Here is an 18,670-nt window from a genome sequence, read left to right on the forward strand (position 1 = left end):
GAAGAGGGAAAGGAAAAGGGGGGGCGCCGCCCCCCTCTCCTTGTCCTATTCGGACTAGGGAGGGGAGGGGCGCGCGGCCACCTCTTGCCTCCTTTCCTCTTCTCCCTTAGGGCCCATGTAGGCCTAGTAACCCCCCGGTACTCCGGTAAAATCCCGATTTCACCCAGAACGATTCCGATATCCAAATATAGGCTTCCAATATATCGATCTTTATGTCTAGACCATTTCGAGACTCCTCGTCATGTCCATGATCACATCCGGGACTCCGAACAACCTTCGGTACATCCAAATACATAAACTCATAATGAAACTGTCATCGTAACATTAAGCGTGCGGACCCTACGGTTCGAGAACAATGTAGACATGACCGAGACACGTCTCCGGTCAATAACCAATAGCGGAACCTGGATGCTCATATTGGTTCCTACATATTCTACGAAGATCTTTATCGGTTAGACCGCATAACAACATACGTTGTTCCCTTTGTCATCGGTATGTTACTTGCCCGAGATTCGATCGTCGGTATCTCAATACCTAGTTCAATCTCGTTACCGGCAAGTCTCTTTACTCGTTCCGTAATACATCATCTCACAACTAACTCATTAGTTGCAATGCTTGCAAGGCTTATGTGATGTGCATTACCGAGAGGGCCCAGAGATACCTCTCCGACAATCGGAGTGACAAATCCTAATCTTGAAATATGCCAACCCAACATGTACCTTTGGAGACACCTGTAGAGCACCTTTATAATCACCCAGTTACGTTGTGATGTTTGGTAGCACACAAAGTGTTCTTCCGGCAAACGGGAGTTGCATAATCTCATAGTCATAGGAACATGTATAGGTCATGAAGAAAGCAATAGCAACATACTAAACGATCGGGTGCTAAGCTAATGGAATGGGTCATGTCAATCAGATCATTCACCTAATGATGTGATCCCGTTAATCAAATAACAACTCTTTGTCCATGGTTAGGAAACATAACCATCTTTGATTAACGAGCTAGTCAAGTAGAGGCATACTAGTGACACTCTGTTTGTCTATGTATTCACACATGTATTATGTTTCCGGTTAATACAATTCTAGCATGAATAATAAACATTTATCATGATATAAGGAAATAAATAATAACTTTATTATTGCCTCTAGGGCATATTTCCTTCAATGATGCAGCAAAGTAGCGTAAGTATTTCCCTCAGTTTTTTAGAACCAAGGTATCAATCCAGTAGGAGGCTACGCTCGAGTCCCTCGTACCGACATAAAAACAATAGCTCAACGCAACCAACGCGCTTAGGGGTTGTCAATCCCTTCACGGTCACTTACGAAAGTGAGATCTGATATAGATGATAAATAATTTTGTTGGTATTTTTGGTATAAAGATGCAAAGTAAATAAAGTAAAAGCAAAGCAATAATAAAGTGATGGAGATTGATATGATGAGAAAGAGACCCGAAGGCCATAGGTTTCACTAGTGGCTTCTCTCAAGAGCATAAGTATTCTACGGTGGGTGAACAAATTACTATTAAGCAATTGACAAAATTGAGCATAGTTATGAGAATATCTAGGTATGATCATGTATATAGGCATCATGTCCGAGACAAGTAGACCGAAATGATTCTGCATCTACTACTATTACTCCACTCATCGACCGCTATCCAGCATGCATCTAGAGTATTAAGTTAAAAACAGAGTAACGCCTTAAGCAATATGACATGATGTAGAGGGATAATTTCATGCAATATGATAAAAAACCATCTTGTTATCCTCGATGGCAACAATACAATATGTGCCTTGCTGCCCCTTCTGTCATTGGGAAAGGACACCACAAGATTGAACCCAAAGCTAAGAACTTCTCCCATGGCAAGAACAACCAATCTAGTAGGCCAAACCAAACTGATTATTCGAAGAGACTTGCAAAGATAACCAATCATACATAAAAGAATTCAGAGAAGATTCAAATATTATTCATAGATAGACTGGATCATAAACCCACAATTCATCGGTCTCAACAAACACACCGCAAAAAGAAGATTACATCGAATAGATCTCCACAAGAGAGGGGGAGAACATTGTATTGAGATCCAAAAAGAGAGAAGAAGCCCTCTAGCTACTAGCTATGGACCCGTAGGTTTGAAGTAAACTACTCACACTTCATCGGAGGGGCTTGAATGATGATGTAGAAGCCCTCCGTGATCGATGCCCCCTCCGACAGAGCTCCGGAACAGGCCCCAAGGTGGGATCTCGTGGATACAGAAAGTTGCGGCGCTGGAATTAGGTTTTTGGCTCCGTCCCCGATCGTTTGGGGGTACGTGGATATATATATATAGGAGGAAGAAGTACGTCGGTGGAGCTTCGAGGGGCCCATGAGGCAAGGGGCACGCCCTAGGGGGGCGCTCCTACCCTCGTGACCATCTCGTGGCTTTCTTGACGGAGGGTCCAAGTCTCCTGGATCTTATCTGATGAGAAAATCATGTTTTCGAAGGTTTCATTCCGTTTGGACTCCGTTTGATATTCCTTTTCTTCGAAACCCTAAAACAGGCAAAAAACAGCAATTCTGGGTTGGGCCTCCAGTTAATAGGTTAGTCCCAAAAATAATATAAAAGTGGAAAATAAAGCCCAATAATGTCTAAAACAGTAGATAATATAGCATGGAGCAATCAAAAATTATAGATACGCTGGAGACGTATCAAATATATGGAGTCAAGGTTGAGGTCGATGGAGCGTTAGGGGGCCCATGAGGCAGGGGGCGCGCCTAGTGGGGTAGGGCGCGCCCCCCACCCTCGTGGACAGGTGGTGGGCCCCCTGATGTGGATCTTTCTTCCAGTATTTTTTATATATTCCAAAATAATTCTCCGTTGATTTTCAGGTCATTTCAAGAACTTTTATTTCTGCACAAAAATAACACGATGGCAATTCTGCTGAAAACAACGTCAGTCCGGGTTAGTTCCATTCAAATCATGCACGTTAGAGTCCAAAACAAGGGCAAAAGTGTTTGGAAAAGTAGATACGACAGAGACGTATCAACTCCCCCAAGCTTAAACCTTTGCTTGTCCTCAAGCAATTCAGTTGATAAACTAAAAGTGATAAAGAAAAAGTTTTACAAACTCTGTTTGCTCTTGTTGTTGTAAATATGTAAAGCCAGCATTCAAGTTTTCAGCAAAGATTATGACTAACCATATTCACAATAACACTTAGATCACATGTTTACTCATATCAATGGCATAATCAACTAGCGAGCAATAATAATAAATCTCGGATGACAACACTTTCTCAAAATAATCATGATATGATATGAAAAGATGATATCTCGCTAGCCCTTTCTGAGACCGCAAAACATAAACGCAGAGCACCTTTAAAGATCAAGGACTGACTAGACATTGTAATTCATGGTAAAAGAGGTCCAGTCAAGTCATACTCAATGTAAACTAACAGTAATGGATGCAAATGACAGCGATGCTCTCCAACTGGTGCTTTTTAATAAGAGGATGATGACTCAACACAAAAGTAAATAGATAGGCCCTTCGCAGAGGGAAGCAGGGATTTGTAGAGGCGCTAGAGGTCAGTTTTGAAATAGATATGAATAATATTTTGAGCGGTATACTTTCATTGTCAACATAACAACCGAGAGATATCGATATCTTCCATGCTACACACATTATAGGCAGTTCCCAAACAGAATGGTAAAGTTTATACTCCCCCTCCACCAACAAGCATCAATCCATGGCTTGATCAAAACAACGAGTGCCTCCAACTAACAACAATCCTGGGGGAGTTTTGTTTGCAGATATTTTGATTTGATTTGCATAAAGCATGGGACTGGGCATCCCGGTTACCAGCCATGTTCTCGTGAGTTAGGAGCGGAGTTCACTCCTCTTGAGAATAACCCGCCTAGCATGGAAGATACAGACAGACCTAGTTGATACATGAGCTATTCGAGCATACAAAACAGAATGTTTATTTGAAGGTTTAGAGTTTGGCACATACAAATTTACTTGGAACGGCAGGTAGATACCGTATATAGGTAGGTATGGTGGACTCATATGGAACAACTTTGGGGTTTATGGAGTTGGATGCACAAGCAGTATTCCCGCTTAGTACAAGTGAAGGGTAGCAAAAGACTGGGAAGCGACCAGCTAGAGAGCAACAACAGTCATGAACATGCATTAAAAATTAATCAACACCGAATGCAAGCATGAGTAGGATATAATGCACCATGAACATAAATATCGTAAAGGCTATGTTGATTTTGTTTCAACTACATGCGTGAACATGTGCCAAGTCAAGCCACTCGAATCGTTCAAAAGATGATACCACCCTATCATACCACATCACAACCATTTTAATAACATGTTGGCATGCAAGGTAAACCATTATAAACTCCTAGCTAATTAAGCATGGCATAAGCAACTATAATCTCCAATTATCATTGCAAACATGTTTATTCATAATAGGCTGGATCAGGAACGATGAACTAATCATATTTACAAAAACAAGAGAGGTCGAGTTCATACCAGCTTTTCTCATCTCAATAAGTTCATCATATATCGTGATTATTGCCTTTCACTTGCACGACCGAATAGTGTGTATAATAATAATAGTGCACATGCATCGGACTAAGCTGGAATTTGCAAGCATTCAATTCAAGAGAGAAGACAAGGTAATGTGGGCTCTTTTTTAGATCAACAATAATGCATATGAGAGCCACTTCAACAATTTCATCATGGTCTTCTCCTATCGACCCCAAAGAAAAGAAAAAAGGTAAAACTATTTACACGGGAAAGCTGTCAACAAGCGAAAGAAGAACAGGAAATCTTTTTGTGTTTTCTTTTAACTACTACTAGCAAGAAAGTAAACTATCTAAAATGTACAACTAATTTTTTGGTTTTTCTTAAGGTTTTTTCAAACACACAAGAAGAAAACATAAAAAGGGAAATAAACTAGCATGGATGATACAGTGAAAAAGTATAAGCACCGAAAACTAGCATGAGTGTGTGAACATGAATGTAATGTCGGTGAGAGATACGTACTCCCCCAAGCTTAGGCTTTTGGCCTAAGTTGGTCTATGGCCACGGCTGGCCTGGAGGATATCCAAAGTTGTAGCTGGGGTCGTACTGAGATGCAGCGACAATTGCCTGATGAGCTGCAGCTTGGAGGCGAGCTGTCTCCGCCCTCCTCTCGTACTCAGTCGCCTCCTCCCTGGTTATAAGATATCTCCCCTTTGCCTGAAAGTGAAAGAAAGTAGGAGCAGGGAGAGTGACGTGATAGGTGCGTCTTTATCAAAGATTAGTCGGTACTGGAGGAACTGATCGTTCCTCTCAACAAACTGATGATGAACCATAGCATCATAATCTAAATAAGCAGGAGGCAACTCAATATCATACCCACGTATGGGTATCTCAAGAAAGTTAGCTATACGAGTTGCATAAATTCCACCAAAGAAATATCCATGAATACGATTATTATGCAACCTGCATGCAACAATAGCCCCCAAGTTGTATAGTTTATCTCCTAAAATAGCGCTCCTGAGAACGCTGAGATCAGGTACACACATGTGGCATGCTTCATCTTTACCGTTTATGCACCTTCCTATGAAGAGAGCAAAATAATGTATAGAAGAAAAATGAATGCTCCCTATGGTGGCTTGTGTTACATCTCTAGATTCCCCCATAGTTATACTAGCAAGAAAATCTCTAAATTCATATTTGTGAGGTTCACTAACATCACCCCACTGTGAAAGTTTACAAGCAGTGGTAAAATCTTCTAAGTTCATTGTATAAGATTTATCATAAAGATCAAACAGGACAGTGTGAGAATTACGTGAAGATGAAAATTTGAACCTTCTCACAAAGGAATCAGTTAGGTGATAGTATTGACGGCACTTATCTGCCTCGAAGCTCTCAAGATCAGCATTACGCAGATATGCTTCAAATTCCTCCTTGATTCCTGCTCGAATCATGAAGTCCTCTGACGGCCATTCACAAGGCCGCACTTGAGCTTCTCTTGGTGGGCATCGCATATTGCGGGTCTGGGTCCTTGCTTCCTTGAAGAACCACCTTGGTACATTTTCCTAAACATATTTCTTCCTCTGAAAAATTTCTGAAATTTTTAGTATCTCAAAATAAAAGTGAACCAAACTCAACAAAATTGATAGCAACTACTCCTACAAGTGCCTAGAGGCTATATCATGCATTAAAACTACTTTTGACCATATAAATTTGACATGCAAGCTCAAGAACAGGGTCATCTAAGCAGCAAAAAATTACAATGAATAAAGTACTAGAACAAAAACTAATTAGACCACTGGAGGAGTCACATACCAAAGAACAATCCCCTAAAGCAGTTTTGTGAATGGAGCTTTGAGCAAGGAGGTCGAAAATGGCAGCAAGATGAGCTAGAACTCGGGTTTGAGCTGGTTGGTGATTTTTTTGGGAGGAAGAAGGAGTGTGTGGTGGCTGGAATAAGTGGAGGGGAGCCACCATGGGACCACGAGGTAGGGGCGCGCCCAGGGGGTGGGCGCGCCCTGGACCCTCTTGGCCAGGTGCTTGCTCCCCCTGGTGTGTTCTCAGTGCCAGATATTCTCAAATATTCTAGAAAAAATCATATTTAATTTTCAAGGCATTTGGAGAACTTTTATTTTCGGGGTATTTTTTATTGCATGGGTAATTCAGAAAATAGACAGAAAATACTATTTTTTCTTTATTTAATATAAATAACAGAAAGTAAAAGGAGGGTACAGAGAGTTGTGTTTTCTAGATTCATCCATCTCATGCTCATCAAAAGGAATCCAGAGAATTGTGCTTTATTTAATATAAATAACAGAAAGTAAAATGAGGTCTTGTTAACAAACTCATTTCGAATAACATGAAGCTGGAGAATTATCGAATAACAATAGGTTACGTCAATGGGGATATGCATGTCCCCAACAATAAGAATATCGTATTTCTTCTTGACAGTAGGAAGAGAAAATTCAAAACCTCCAATAGTGATTGTTGAAATTTTTCCAATAGAATTGATATTGTGGACTTGAGGTTGTTTCCTCGGAAAGTGTATCGTATGCTCATTACCATTAACATCAAAAGTGACATTGCCTTTGGTGCAATCAATAACAGCCCCTGCAGTATTCAAAAAGGGTCTTCCAAGAATAATAGACATACTATCGTCCTCGGGAATATCAAGAATAACAAAGTCCGTTAAAATAGTAACGTTTGCAACCACAACACGCACATCCTCACAAATACCGACAGGTATAGCAGTTGATTTATCATCCATCTGCAAAGATATTTCAGTGGGTGTCAACTTATTCAAATAAAGTCTACGATATAAGGAGAGAGGCATAACACTAACACCGACTCCAAGATCACATAAAGCAGTTTTAACATAGTTTCTTTTAATGGAGCATGGTATAGTTGGTACTCCTGGATCTCCAAGTTTCTTTGGTATTCCACCCTTAAAAGTATAATTTGCAAGCATGGTGGAAATTTCAGCTTCCGGTATCTTTCTCTTATTTGTAACCATTTCCTTCATATATTTAGCATAAGCATTCATTTTAAGCATATCAGTCAAACGCATACGCAAAAAGATAGGTCTAATCATTTCAGCAAAGCGCTCAAAATCCTCATCATCCTTTTTCTTGGATGGTTTAGGAGGAAAAGGCATGGGTTTCTGAACCCATGGTTCTCTTTCCTTACCATGCTTCCTAGCAACAAAGTCTCTCTTATCATAACGTTGATTCTTTGATTGTGGGTTATCAAGATCAACAGCAGGTTCAATCTCTACATCATTGTCATTACTAGGTTGAGCATCACCATGAACATCATCATTAACATTATCACTAGGTTCATGTTCATTACCAGCTTGTGTTTCAGCATCGGAGATAGAAATATCATTGGGATTCTTAGGTGTGTCAATAACATGTTCACTAGAAGCATGCAAAGTTCTATCATTTTTCTTTTTCTTCCTCATAGAAGGACTAGGTGCATCTACATTAGTTCTCTGAGAATCTTGCTCAATTCTCTTAGGGTGGCCTTCAGGATACAAAGGTTCCTGAGTCACTTTACCCCCTCTAGTTGCAACTCTAACAGCAAAGTCATTATTCTTATTGTTTAATTCATTGAGCAAATCATTATGAGCTTTGAGTACTTGTTCTACTTGAGTGGTAACCATAGAAGCATGTTTACTAATAAGTTTAAGTTCACCTTTAACATTAGCCATATAATCACTCAAGTGTTCAATCATATAAGCATTATGTTTCAATTGTCTACAAACATAAGCATTAAAATCTTCTTGCTTAACCATAAAGTTATCAAATTCATCCAAACATTGGCTAGAAAACTCAGCAGGAGCGATTCCAGCTTTATCATATCTATAGAGAGAATTTACCTTTACTACCTGTGTCGGGTTATCGAGACCGTGTGTTTCTTCAATAGGTGATGAATTAAGACCATGTATTTCTTCAACAGGAGGTAAATTCTTAACATCTTCCGCTTTTATACTTTTTTCTTGCATTGATTTCTGATACGTCTCCATCGTATCTACTTTTCCAAACACTTTTGCCCTTGTTTTGGACTCTAACTTGCATGTTTGAATGGAACTAACCCGGACTGACGCTGTTTTCAGCAGAATTGCCATGGTGTTATTTTTGTGCAGAAATAAAAGTTCTCAGAATGACCTGAAAATCAACGAAGAATTGTTTTGGAATATATAAAAAATACTGGAAGAAGAATCCACGTCAAGGGGGACTCCACCTGTCCACGAGGGTGGGGGGCGCGCCCCCCTTCCTCGTGGGCCCCATGACACTCCACCGACCTCAACCTTGACTCCATATATTCACTTTCGGGGAAAAAATCAAGGAGAAGGATTCATCGCGTTTTACGATACGGAGCCGCCGCCAAGCCCTAAACTCTCTCGGGAGGGCTGATCTGGAGTCCGTTCGGGGCTCCGGAGAGGGGAATCCGTCGCCATCGTCATCATCAACCATCCTCCATCACCAATTTCATGATGCTCACTGCCGTGCATGAGTAATTCCATCGTAGGCTTGCTGGACGGTGATGGGTTGGATGAGATTTATCATGTAGTCAAGTTAGCTTTGTTAAGGTTTGATACCTAGTATCCACTATGTTCTGAGATTGATGTTGCTATGACTTTGCTATGCTTAATGCTTATCACTAGGGCCCGAGTGCCATGATTTCAGATCTGAACGTATTATGTTTTCATCAATATATGAGAGTTCTTGATCCTATCTTGCAAGTCTATAGTCACCTAGTATGTGTTATGATCCGGCAACCCCGAAGTAACAATAATCGGGACCACTCCCGGTGATGACCGTAGTTTGAGGAGTTCATGTATTCACTATGTGTTAATGCTTTGGTCCGGTACTCTATTAAAAGGAGGCCTTAATATCCCTTAGTTTCCAATAGGACCCCGCTGCCACGGGAGGGTAGGACAAAAGATGTCATGCAAGTTCTTTTCCATAAGCATGTATGACTGTATTCGGAATACATGCCTACATTACATTGATGAACTGGAGCTAGTTCTGTGTCACCCTAGGTTATGACTGTTACATGATGAACCGCATCCGGCATAATTCTCTATCACCGATCCATTGCCTATGAGCTTTCCATACATTGTTCTTCGCTCGTGTACTTTTCCATTGCTATTGTTATCATCACTACAAAATACCAAAAATATTACTTTTGCTACCTTTACCACTACTATCATATTACTTTGCTACTAAATACCTTGCTGCAGATATTAAGTTTCCAGGTGTGGTTGAATTGACAACTCGGCTGCTAATACTTGAGAATATTCTTTGGCTCCCCTTATGTCGAATCAATAAATTTGGGTTGAATACTCTACCCTCGAAAACTGTTGCGATCCCCTACACTTGTGGGTTATCAAGACTATTTTATGGTGCCGTTGCCGGGGAGCATAGCTCTATTCTTTGAGTCACTTGGGATTTATATCTGCTTACTCATTATGAAGAACTTGAAAGATCCAAGAACCAAGATTTATCCCTCAACTACAAGGGGAGGTAAGGAACTGCTAGCTAGCTCTGCACTTGATTCACCTTATGTTTTGAGTAAGCTTGCGACACCTAGACCTGCTTGTGCTATTAATTCGGATATGTCGCATGTTATTGATGATGCCACTTCTGCTATGCATGATACTTATGATGAAACTACTTCTATGCTTGATACTACTGTGCCACTTGGTGAATTTCTTGATGAACAACTTGCTAGGGCTAGAGAGAATAAAATTATTGAAACAGATAATATTGATGAAAGTGATGATGAAGATTCTCCCCCTAGATATGAATTACCTGTTGTGCCTGAGGGCTATGTTATGGATGAAGAAACTGCTAGAGATTTTCTTGCTTGCAATGATAGGAGTGATCTTAAGAAATTATTAGCAAAGCTGAAACCGAAAACTCTGAATGCTAGAATGAAATATGATCATGCTTATGCTACTTCACCTATCTTTGTTACTGATAAGGATTATGACATCTTACTAAATTAAATGATATAGCAACCCTGTTCACTAATGATGAGAAAACTCGCTATTATTATATCCTTAAATTATTTCCATTCTCATTAAAGGGTTATGCTAAGATATGGTTTAATTCTCTTGATCTTGGTTGTGTGCGTAGTCCCTAGGATATGATTTATTACTTCTCTGCTAAATATTTCCCCGCTCATAAGAAACAAGCTGTTTAAGGGAAATGTATAATTTTGTGCAAATTGAAGAATGTAGCGACCAGACCTCAAACGGTAAAATCTCTATGCTCAGGTGTCATCCCTAGATCAGTAATGCTGACACCACACAGTACTTGAAGGATTTATAATAGAGTAGCAATCACACACTTATTACATCGAGTGTCTTAAAAGAGAACTTATTACAATAAATATGGCTTAAGGCCATCTAATAACGATAACAGCGGAAGGCTTGGAAGATAAGTGAGTCCATCAACTCCAACGGCATCACTGAGTATAGAACCATGACCTAAAAGCACCTTAATCATCGTCTGAAAAGTCTGCAACATGAACGTTGCAGCCCGAAACGGGTCAGCACATGGAATATGCTGGCAAAGTAGCACATAGAGAGCAATGAAAGGATAAGGCTATACTACATGCATATTTGGCTGGTGGAAAGCTCTATGGTTACAGTTTTGCGTAAAGCCAATTTTTCCCTACTATAAAGGAATAAATTTTATTTAACTATCATGGTAGTTGTTAAACATTGAGAATGGTTGACAGCATTCTCAATCCCATTTAAGCATCATCATTAAACAAAACCCAACAAAATTAATTTTTGAGTAACATGATGAGATTCACATGATAATCCAGGTACTAGATACTCAAGTTGTCCATAACCGGGGACACGGCTAACCATGATTAGTTTATAGACTATGCAGAGGTTTGCGCACTTTTCCCCACAAGACTCGATCGCCTCCGTTTGATTTCTCGCACTACTTGGTGTTTGAGAAACGGATGACCGAGACATAGTCTTTCAGAAGCGCAAGCACCTTACGATCGGGTAGACCGTTACACCTACTTTCCCCTACATCTGCTAGTCTACCACTGTAAGAGTTCGCACAACTTAATCAACTATGCTAGAGCCCATAGTAGCTTGTGGCTGCACACGGAAGTTTCTAGCATGAATAATCTCATGATCCCTTTGAGCCTGGGTGGCGGTCCAAAAGAAAACAGGCAATCGCTGGAATACCCAGGTGCCTCAATCCACCCAGATGTGTATTTAGGTTGCCACCTTAGATAAACCATTAATTTAACAATCTCACATATGTCATGGATACACTCACCCAATCCACGTCTACTAGCATAGCATAGCATAATAAGCAACATAGAAGTAACTCCCAAAGGTTTGATAATAAATAGGTAATAGGTACTACCTCAACTACTTCCCAACCCACAATTTAATTAGATCCTAATCATGCAATGTGTGAGGATTGATCTAATGCAATAAAACTAGATAGTAGGAGGTATGATCAAAGTGTTACTTGCCTTGCTGATGATCCGGGAAACCTAGCGATTCGAAGTAGCAAGCGGCGCACTCCGGGTACTCTATCGCAAACAAACAAGCATACAATAAGTACTCAACTAATGCACAGGTAAAACTCAAATAAGAGATCTAACCAGAAAGTTCAACTTAAGAACTCCGGTTGGCATAAAGAATCAAATCGAATGAAGCAATGAAAGACAAACGGCAAAAGAAACAAGCTTCGTTTACTATTCTGGATCTAGGGCAAATTATATAGTGGCAAAAACTTGTTTGAGTTGGTTAAACGGAAAGAGGGTTTCAAGACGAAACTCCAGGCGCTTGAATCGCCTGATTCCGATAAACGAGCGAAAAGTTATACTAGAACGTAAAACGGATCAGGAATCGCGATCAGAAATATCGCGGATTTAATCCGAGAAAAAGAAAATGACAAACAGATTAACAAACGGATGTTCGTTAACTGGATCTAAATGATGAACGCGTTCATTAAAATGAACGACCGAGCGAACGCTCGCTAAATAAATAAACCAGAAAACCGATCTATTTAAAAAAACGAAACTAAAAAACCGAACAAAACCGATGGAAAACCGATCGGTTTTTCGAGAAAAACCGCGGCGGCGAGGTCTACCTCCGGCGAGCGGCGGGGCGGCAGTCCGGCGGGGTCGGCGTGGGGCGGCGGGGAGGGCGGCGAGGGGCGGCGGCGGCAAAGGCGGCGAGGGGCGGCGGCGGCGGCGGCAAAGGCGGCGACGGCAGGGCGGCTAGGGTTTGGGGGGTCCGGCTGGGCCTCTCCGGGTTATAAAGCCGGCCGGGCCAAGTGTCCGGGTAGGACACGGCCCGTTAGGTCGGTTGCGTTTTTTTAAATAGTTACGCTCAGAAAAAACAAAAGGAATACTAAACGGACTCCAAAAATCCCGAAATAAATTTTCCCCGGCTTCTAAAATCAAGCCGCACGGGATGAACATTTATTTGGGGCCTAAATGCAATTTTGAAAAACGCGCATTTTTCCTAAACTCAAATAAAATAGCAAATAAAACCAAAACAAAATCTTATTTGATTTTTTTTATTAAATCCTCAATATTTCTTTATTTTGGGAAAGTCATTTTATTCCCTCTCTCATATTTTTGTAATAGAAATAATTGAAGATAAAATAAATAAAATCAAATGATCCTATTTTCAAAAATTGAGAAAACTCAAATATGAAAATAACGAAATCCCCAACTCTCTCCGAGGGTCCTTGAGTTGCGTAGAATTTTCTAGGATCAACCAAAATGCAATAAAATATGATATGCAATGATGATCTAGTGTATAACATTCCAAATTGAAAATTTGGGATGTTACAAAGAAGAGAGTCTCCCACAAGCTTGGGGGAGGCTTCTCCAATTACTTAATGCTTTGCTTGATCATCCTCTTAAGAAAAATGAAATACTTGATATCTTTTATAATGGACTAAGCGATGCTTCCAGAGACCACCTGGATAGTTGTGTTGGTTGTGTTTTCAGGGAAAGAACACCAGATGAAGCTGAAATTTTATTGAATAATATGCTGACCAATGAAAATAATTGGACACTTCCTGATCCAATTCCTGAACCAACTCCTAAGCCAACTCCAAAGAAAAGGGGTATTCTATTTCTCAGTCCTGAAGATATGCAAGAGGCAAAGGAATCTATGAAAGAAAAAGGTATTAAAGCTGAAGATGTTAAGAATTTACCTCTTATTGAAGAAATACATGGTCTTAATTTACCGCCTGTTGAAGAAGTACATGGTCTTGATAACCCGACACAGGTAGTAAAGGTAAATTCTCTCTATAGATATGATAAAGCTGAAATCCCATTTACTAAGTTTGCTAGCCCATGCTTAGATGAGTTTGATAACTTTATGGTTAAGCAAGAAAACTTCAATGCTTATTTTGGTAGAGAATTAAAATGCAGTGCTGATATGCTTGAACACTTGGGGTGATTATATGGCTAATGTTAAAGGTGAACTAAAACTTATTAGTAAACATGCTTCTATGGTTACCACTCAAGTAGAACAAGTACTTAAAGCTTAGAATGATTTGCTCAATGAATTGAATAGTAAGAAAAATGATAATGCTGTTAGAGTTATGACTAGAGGTGGAAAAATGACTCAGGAACCCTTGTATCCTGAGGGACATCCTAAGAGAATTGATCAAGATTCTCAGAGATATAATATTGATGTACCTAGTCCTTCTAAAAGAAAGAGAAAGAAAAATGATAGGACTTTGCATGCTCCTAGTGAACTTGTTGTTGACACACCTGAGAATCCCAATGATATTTCTATTTCTGATACTGAAACACAATCTGGTAATGAGCATGAACCTAGGGATAATGTTAATAATGATGTTCATGTTGATGATCAACCTAGTAATGACAATGAAGTAGAGATTGAACCTGCTGTTGATCTTGATAACCCACAATCAAAGAATCAATGTTATGATAAGAGAGACTTTGTTGCTAGGAAGCACGGTAAAGAAAGAGAACCATGGGTTCAGAAACCCATGCCTTTTCCTCCTGAACCATCCAAGAAAAAGGATGATGAGGATTTTGAGCGCTTTGCTGAAATGATTAGACCTATCTTTTTGCGTATGCGTTTGACTAATATGTTCAAAATGAATCCTTATGCTAACTACATGAAAGATATTGTTACTAATAAAAAAAGATACCGGAAGCTGAAATTTCCACCATGCTTGCTAATTATACTTTTAAGGGTGGAATACCTAAGAAACTAGGAGATCCCGGAGTACCAACTATAGCATGCTCCATTAAAAGAAACTATGTTAAAACTGCTTTATGTGATCTTGGAGCCGGTGTTAGTGTTATCCCTCTCTCTTTATATCGTAGACTTGATCTGAATAAGTTGACACCTACTGAAATATCTTTGCAAATGGCTGATAAATCAACTGCAATACCTATCGGTATTTGTGAGGATGTGCCTGTTGTGGTTGCAAACGTTACTATTTTAACGGACTTTGGTATTCTTGATATTCCCAAGGACGATAGTATGTCTATTATTCTTGGAAGACCCTTTTTGAATACTGCATGGGATGTTATTGATTGCACCAAAGGCAATGTCACTTTTCATGTTAATGGCAATGAGCATACGGTACACTTTCCGAGGAAACAACCTCAAGTCCATAGTATCAATTCTATTGGAAAAATTTCAACAATTACTATTGGAGGTTTTGAATTTCCTCTTCCTACTGTCAAGAATAAATATGATATTCTTATTGTTGGGGATGTGCATATCCCCGTTGAGGTAACCTAGTGTTATTCGAAAATTCTCTCGTTCCATGTTTTTCGGAATGAGTTTGTTAACAAGACCTGATCAACCTTGTTAGTGGATTCCTTTTGATGAGCATGAGATGGATGAATTTAGAAAACACAACTCTCTGTACCCTCTTTTTACTTTCTATTATGAAATAAAGCAAAAATAGTATATTCTGTCTGTTTTTTGAACTATCAATGCAATAAAAAATACTCCCTCCGTCCATCTATATAGGGCCTAATGCGTTTTTCGATGCTAACTTTGACCGGATGTTAGAACAATAATATATGGCATGCAACTTACACAAAGCATACCATCAAATTCGTATTTGAAAAGAGGTTCCATTGATGTAATTTTCACATTATACATCTCAAGTACTATTAATTTTGTCAATAGTCAAAGGCGGTCTTGAAAAATGCATTAGGCCCTATATAGATGGAAGGAGGGAGTACCCTGAAAATAAAAGTTCTCCAAATGCCCTGAAATTGAAATATGATTTTTTCTGGGATATTTGAGAATATCTGGCACTGAGAACACAGCAGGGGGAGCAAGCACAGGGTGGAGGGCGCGCCCTACCCCCCTGGGCGCGTCCCCTGCCTTGTGGGCCCATGGTGGCTCCCCTCCACTTATTCCAGCTACCACACACTCCTTCCTCCCACAAACATCACTAACTAGCTCAAACCCGAGTCCAAGCTCATTTTGCTACCATTTTCGATCTCCTTGCTCAAAGCTCCATTCAAAAAACTGCTTTGGGGGATTGTTCCTTGGTATGTGACTCCTCCAATGGTCCAATTAGTTTTTGTTCTAGTGCTTTATTCATTGCATATTTTTGCTGCTTAGGTGACCCTGTTCTTGAGCTTGCATGTCAAATTTATATGGTCAAAAGTAGTTTTGATGCATGATATTGTCTCTAGGCACTTGTAGGAGTAGTTGATATCAATTTTGTTGAGTTTGGTTCACTTTTATTTTTGAAGTTACTAAAAATTTCAGAAATTTTCAGAAAAAGATGAAGAGATTTTTTAGGGGCTCATCGATTCGAAGCTCGAAGGATAAGCAAAGTGAGGAGGATAAGAGGCCCAAATATAATCTTCCTCACACCGCGGAGGTTTGGCCATGTGAATGGCCTTGTGATGATTTCTTGAGAGCAGCCGGGATTTATGATGATTTCTATGAATTGGCTGAGAATGTAGGCCTCACCGCCTTCCTCCACGACCAACGCGAACCGTATCTCTTACTCACCAGTATCTTTGTGCAAAACTTTCATTTTCATGCTAGGAGCTCACCACCTACGGTGGAATTTTATTTATATGATGAGCCTAAGGAGATGTCACTTCATGATTTTTGTCGGGTTTGTTTGATCCCTTTCGAGGGAAGCATAGAGGAACCACATCATGATGATGTGGATGGGTATATTGATACCATTACTGTAGGGGAAACGAGGAAGGTTTCTGGCGCACGAATTACTAGCATACACTTTCCTGTTCTACGTTACTTTGCTATATTTGCTAGTAGATGCTTAATTGGGCGCGGAAACTGTGGAAACCTGGGTGCCCCTGATATTGTTATTTTGTGCCATGCCTTATTTCGTGATGACACATTCAGTATGGGCGCTATTGTTGCAAAGCGGTTAAATCTTAACCGTACTAAGGGCCTCGTCCTTGGAGGCATCTTCGCCTCGCGCCTCGCTGCACACTTTAACATACCTATTAGGCATTATGAGAAGTAAGAGCAGTTGCTGCCTCCTGTTTATTTAGATTACAAGATTATGGTAGCACATGATTTTATTGTTAAGAATAAGGAAAAGGCGCTTAAGTACAAATTAATATTTGGTAAAAATCATCCTGAGACTATTACCTTGCATGCTCCTTCCTTGTTTGATTTATCTGCAGGCAAGTACCTTGTTCCGTTGGAGGCAATTCATGCCTACTAGAACCCTATATCAGCTATAGAGCCAGAGCCAGAATCACAATTTGAGCCTCCACGACAGTCTGATTACTAGTGGGATCCGGAGGTGATTGCCAACCAGTGGCAATCCGAGACTTCTTCACAGTACGACCCCAACTATTACTTTGGATATCCGCCAGGCCAGCCGTGGCCATAGATCAACTTAGGCCAAAATCCTAAGCTTGGGGGAGTACGCATTTCTCACCGACATTACATTCATGTTCACACACTCATTGCTAGTTGTCGGTGCCCATACTTTTTCACTCTATCATCCATGCTAGTTTATTTTCCTTTTTATGCTTTCTTCTTGTGTGTTTAATAAACCTTAAGAAAACAAAAAAATTAGTTGTAGCTTTCAGCTAGTTTACTTTCCATGCTTGTAGTAGTAACTAAAAAGAAAACCCAAAAATATTTTTCATTCTTCTTTTGCTTGTTGGGAGCTTTCCCGTGTTAATAGTTTTATTTCTTTTCTTGTTCTTTGGGGGTCAAGAGGAGAAGACCATGATTAAAATGATAAAGTGGCTCTTGTATGCATTATTGTTGATCTAATAAAGAGCCCATATTACCTTGTCTTCTCTCTTGAATTGAATGCTTGCAGATTCCAGCTTAGTCCAATGCATGTGCACTGTTATTATTATCCACACTATTCGGTCATGTAAGTGAAAGGCAATAATGATGACTATATGATAAACTTATTGAGATGAGAAAAGCTGGTATGAACTCGACCTCTCTTGTTTTTGTAAATATGATTAGTTCATCGTTCCTGATTCAGCCTATTATGAATAAACATGTTTGCAATGACAATTAGATATTGTAGTTGCTTATTCCATGCTTAATTAGCTAGGAGCTTATAATGGTTTACCTTGCGTGCCAACACGCCATTAAAATGGTTGTGATGTGGTATGATAGGGCGGTATCCTCTTTTGAACGATTCGAGTGGCTTGACTTGGCACATGTTCACGCATGTAGTTGAAACAAAATCAACATAGCCTTTACGATATTTATGTTCATGGTGCATTATATCCTACTCATGCTTGCATTCGGTGTTGATTAATTTTTAATGCATGTTCATGACTGTTGTCGCTCTCTAGCTGGTCGCTTCCCAGTCTTTTTCTAGCCTTCACTTGTACTAAGCGGGAATACTGCTTGTGCATCCAATTCCATAAACCCCCAAAGTTGTTCCATATGAGTCCACCATACCTACCTATATACGTTATCTACCTGTCGTTCCAAGTAAATTTGTATGTGCCAAACTCTAAACCTTCAAATAAACATTTTGTTTTGTATGCTCGAATAGCTCATGTATCAACTAGGGATGTCTGTATCTTCCATGTTAGGCGGGTTATTCTCAAGAGGAGTGGACTCCGCTCCTCACTCACGAGAAAATGGCTGGTCATCGGGATGCCCAGTCCCATGCTTTATGCAAATCAAATC

This window comes from Triticum urartu, chromosome 4A (genome assembly GCF_056163025.1).
Source record: "Triticum urartu cultivar PI428250 chromosome 4A, HENAU_Tu73, whole genome shotgun sequence".
NCBI classification, from domain to species: Eukaryota; Viridiplantae; Streptophyta; class Magnoliopsida; order Poales; family Poaceae; genus Triticum; species Triticum urartu.